The sequence below is a fragment of the Gracilinanus agilis genome, chromosome 3 (genome assembly GCF_016433145.1).
Source record: "Gracilinanus agilis isolate LMUSP501 chromosome 3, AgileGrace, whole genome shotgun sequence".
In the NCBI taxonomy this organism is placed as follows: Eukaryota; Metazoa; Chordata; class Mammalia; order Didelphimorphia; family Didelphidae; genus Gracilinanus; species Gracilinanus agilis.
The window spans coordinates 589,973,268-589,978,671 of record NC_058132.1 but is presented as its reverse complement, the minus strand read 5'-3'; the positions used below and the strand labels follow the sequence as shown (position 1 = coordinate 589,978,671).

At 36.4% G+C, this 5,404-nt stretch overlaps 1 pseudogene; it reads right to left on the bottom strand.

The window, feature by feature from the left end:
- Nucleotides 1–1,318: 1,318 nt before the first annotated feature.
- On the bottom strand, nt 1,319–2,706 carry LOC123241884 (annotated as a pseudogene).
- Nucleotides 2,707–5,404: the final 2,698 nt, after the last annotated feature.

Here is a 5,404-nt window from a genome sequence, read left to right as displayed (position 1 = left end):
CAAAAAAAATCTACTTTACAAATATTAGATGAGAGAGGTATGGTTCAGCAGCAATTTCTGTAAAAAAAATAATCAAAGGATTTAGTGAACTGCAATCTCTATATGAATCAGCAATTTAATGTGGAAACCAAAATTGTTAATTCTAACTTAGGGTTGTATTAAAAGATACACAGAGTCTAGAATGAAGGTGATAATTTTACTGTACTATTAATTTATTTCTTTTCAAATTTTTTTTAATTTATTTCACTAAATATTTCCCAATTACATGTAAACTTTTTTTAACATTCATCTTTAAAGTTTTGATTTCCAAGTTCTCTCTCTTCCTCTCACTCTAGCCCATCCGTTGAAAAAGCAGATAATATGCTATTGATTATACATGAATTTCATTGTACTCTTCTTTGGTTCAGATGAAATATATTGTATGTCATGGTCAGGCTTAGGTACCATATTTTAGGAATATTATGTCACTGCATTTAGAATTCTCATTAGAGAAAAGATAGAACCTTTCAGAGTTCCAGAGAGACAAAACTGCTCATATAGAGCAGAAACTCAGGCAATGGAAAGTATTCCTATGCCTCCTAATTTAGCTCTCTCTTCAGTAACAGTTCATAATAATAGGGTGCCATTAAAACTCATCCTTGTTATTTGCAAAGCATTAGTTTTGGGCGAGGAGAGTAGAAGTGAATAATGGACATGACCACAGGAACATCAAGGCAAAGTACATCAACAAACACTTATTAAACATTTACTATATGCCAGACACTAGGCTAAATGCTCAGGATACAAACAAGGGGGATTGAATGAGGGAAGACAATCCCTCCCCTCAAGTAACATATTCTGGTTGTGGAAGATAACATATAAAGGAAGCTGAAGGACAGGGGAGAGAGAAGATATGTATGCACCCAAGAATGTAGACTTGAGTGTAATGTTATAAAAAGGGATAGAATGGAATGACTTGCATAGGCAATTTCCTTAAAATGGAGATTCTTGGACAAACTAAGCAATGGAAGGAAGGGATCATAGGAGCAGAATGAACTTCTGTGGCAAAAAAGCTGGTTGTGACAAAGAAAATCCAGAGTAGAGTCTGAAGAAGAATGGATTGTGTCTAGAAGAGATTTACCATTTAAATGAACTGGGAAGACATTTCATTTTATTTTTTTTTGTAATTAATAAAAATCCAAGTCAAAAGGACAACTGGCAAATTTCAACAATGGAAAATAATCATCATCACTTACACTTGATTACAAAGGCAGGTATGTCTCTGTGATGGCTTATCCTAGTCTCTTGAAGCAACACGTGCCAACAGAACCAGATTGTGCTATGGGAGCTCCATGTTGAGATTAAGGTCTGATTTTTTTTTTTTTTGCCATTTCTTGAAGAAGCATATCTTCTTGGTTTTGTAGAGTTATTGTATTGTAGAGCTATTTATGATAGCTTCTATTTGTTGTGTTTTGTGTGATCAGTATTGTAGAACTATTTATTATGGCTTCTATTTGTTGTGTGTTGTGTGATCAAATTTATCCATTAAGGCACACATCTTCTCAAGATTTATACTCTTCAATGTAGCATCCATAGACTTAATGATACCTGCCATTGATTTAGTCACCTTACCCAACAGTTTGAACTCTATCTGCTGCAGTATCTACCTAAGAAGTCATCCTCTCTTTAAAAATTTTTTTTCTTTCATTAAATATTTCCCAATTATATCTTAAAAATTTTTGACAATCATTTAAAAAATTCTAGGATTACAAATTCTCTCCTTCCCTCCTGCCCCTTCCCTCTTATTGAGAAAGCAAGCAATTTGGTATCTATTATACATGTGAATTCATAAAAAATACTTATATCCATATTAACAATATTGTAAAAGAAAACAAAAGCAATAATAAATGAATAATATAAAACAATAAAAACAAAAATGTTTCAATAGGTATTCGTCAATAAAAAGTATGCTTTGATCTCATTTAGAATTCATCACTTCTCTCTCTGTAGATATTTTTCATCATGAGAACTTTAGATGTCTTGGATCAGTATCTTAATTATAGCTAAGTCTTTTCATAATTGCTCATCTTTACAAAATTGCTGTTACTATGTACAACATTCTCCTTTTTTGCTCACTTCACTTTGCATTAGTTCATACAAGTCTTCCCAGGTTTTTCCAGTAAGCATCCTGTTCATCATTTCACATAGTAATCCATCATAGTCATATACCACTTGTTCAGTCATTCCTCAATTGATGGACATACCCTTTGATTTCCTAATCTGTCACCACAAAAAGAGCTGCTATTTTTGCACCTGTAAGTCCTTTTCCTTTAAAAAAACTTTTTTGAAAGTTCTCTGGCATATAGACCTAGGAATGGTATTGCTAGATTGGAGGGTAGGCATAGTTTTATAGCCCCTGGGCATTGTTCCAAATTACTTTCCAAAATGATTGGACTAGTTCGCAACTCTACCAACAATGCTTCACTATCTCAATTTTTCCACACCTCCTACATTTATCATTTTTTCTTTTCTGTCATATTAGCCAATCTGAGCACTTATTCTCAAGAAACTAATTGCTTGGTTTTTCTGGGAGACTGCATATTCAGCATGTGTCTGTGCAACTTCTGTATTGCCCTTCCAAATGGCCTTTTTAATCTTGGTCTATTCAGATTTTTCTTCTTTATTCCATTTTTTGGCATTCCTATTAAGCTTTCCTGCATTAGACATGGTCTGTTTGTTTTTTCTTGGGGTGGTGAGTGTTGGTGGTTGGTGGCTATGGAACACTAGAGACTATGGGCTGCATGTTGCCAGAGGGCCCTTGTTCCCACTTGCTCAGAGCCAATTGCACCTCTCATTTGTTTGGGGAGCTTTGCAAGTTTAGTTTAGAGATAAGACTTACTGGTAAATGTGATATCAGTCTTCATGAATCATAGGGTAAAAGGATATTAAACTTTTATTACTTGGTCCCACAGGCAGAACTAGAAATAGTAGATGGAAGTTAAGGAGAAGCAGATTTTGGCACAGTAAAAGAAAAGAATTTCTTTACAGAGCTAGCCAAAAGTGAGTGGTCAGCCTGAGTAAGTCATTGGACATGTCCAAGTAGAGCAGTGGTGTTAAACTCAAATAGAAATAGATCCTGGAAGGCCCACATTGACTTAGAAAGCCACAAATGAACAATACCTATATTGTATTTTATTTTTACTTACTTTTCCCAACATTTCCCAATCCTATTTTAATCCGGCTCAGGCCACACTCAAGATTTTTGGGGACCACGAGTTGGACACTGCTGAAGAGAATGGATGGCCACCGATGGCCAGGTAGAATAAATTCTTAGGTGTGTCCTCCAGTCAGAATTTCTGTGACTCTGGGAAGCTAATTCTGCCTCCTTGTTATTTCTACCATGAGTCTTACTTTTGTCTTCTATGGTTAGATTAATCTAATATTTATTCTAAATCATAGTCTACCTAAACATAGGAACTATGTCTACCACCAGATATTCTCTCCTCCAGTTTAAACACTTCTTTCAACTATCTCACAGGATATATATCCTAGATCCTTCTTTTCTTGATTTCCTTCTACTGGTAACATCTCTAAAATACATAATACAACACTCTAGGTAGAGCCTAAGTAAAGCAAAGTGGAATTTTCTCTTCCTTTGAATTTAGTTGCTTTGCATCCATTAATGCAGTCCACGATCAAATGAGTATTTTTAAAGCAGCCTTATCAAATTATTAGGTCATATTGAACTTCTAGTCATCTATAATCCTCTCAGTCATTTTCACATGACCTTCTGGCAAGTAAAGTCTCCCCCACTGTCTAGTTGGACAATTGATTTTGTTAACCTAACCTAAACCGAGATCTTCACATTTGTCTCTGTTAAATGTCTTCCTGTAAATTCCAGCCAATCTTTCTGGTTTGTCAAGACCTTTAATAATCTTGATTCTGCCATTCCCCCCTCCTCATTGCTATTTTCTTTCTAATGTTGCAAAAGCAGATTTCGGAGCTGAGGAAGGATCTATTTCTAACTTCAGCGGCGATTTCTTGGGCTGAGTTATAAATCTTTAAATAATGAGGTTTTTAATGAAAGCAGGGCTAACACATCGTTAACTATGGGGAGCAAATGGTGCTTCTATAATAGCTATTTTTTGGGAGCTTAATGGAAAACTACAGAATATTGAAAATGTTTTCTTATTATTACTTAATTTATCAAATCCCCATCATTCATGGTACATTTTAAATGAGGTGAAATAGTCTTTAAAGATGCTACAGAGATCATTATCTAAGCACTTGGAAGCCAAATAATGTGTGGGAGGGAAAGAAAAAGGGCACATGAGGGGAAAAGAATTACCAGGCTAGCTGTGAAACTGGGAGAGTGCAACACGCAGCAGCTTAGTTCATTGCCAACAATCCACAGGGGGACATAATGTGAAAGTTAAAATGGGATTGAGATAGGTGTGTTGACAGTTCTGCATCCGCAACACACATCTATCCCAAGGCACCATCTGTTACATCTTTAGGCTTTTTGTGACTATCAGCAATCGAGGTAATTAAGCAAATGAGCAGCTAAAATTGAAGTTCCCAGGAAGGAAGAAAAGTTAACAAAGGCATTGCTGTGGGGCTGAGGAGTAGTTATCAAGACGGGACCCCTAGGTCTGTCTCTATTTCTGAGGTGGAATGGGAGGTGGATCAGGAGAAAGGAAGAAACAAGCAGCCAGCCTATTCCAAGTAGCAACTGCATATTGGCTGAGTATTATTTCTTTTGAGGAAATGTTGACTAGATTGAGAAAATATGACTTTGATTTTTCAGATGGGAAATTATAATCTGCAGAATAGTTTAGATGAACACCAGGAGAAAAGGGCAGAGAAATGTGGCATATTATTAGGACATTTAGAGATCATAGTAGGCTCTGGGGGTCAGGGTACCTGGGTTTGAATCCTTCCTCTACTATTTATTGGTTAGATCACTTAATCTCAGCTTCTTTATCTCTAAAATAAGACTATATTTAAAGCAAGACTCTGAAATAGACTAGACTCCAGCTCCAGATTTATGATCCTACACATAAGATGATCTCACCGTTAATGAAACCTCTGAGCACAAAAGCAATGAGGGTGAAAACTCTGGGATGAATTCCAATTGTCCATGGGGGCTAGAGGGATATCCATGGTGCTTACTAGTAGAATTTGCCTGGTCCATGGCCTTGGCTATGTTTAGGGTTTGTGTCACTAGATTATGATCTCTCCTGAGAGGAGACCCCTTCAGAGCTCCAGAGAGCCAGGAGGTTCAGCCTGCTTTCCGTGTTGGGGATAGTGTCCATGCCATGGAAAACATCTCTGTGAAAATGTACCCTATTTTAGCTGTCTTTGATTACAGTTGGAAGCAAGATGCCATTGAAGCTCAGCATCTCCATTAATAGTGAGGAGAAAA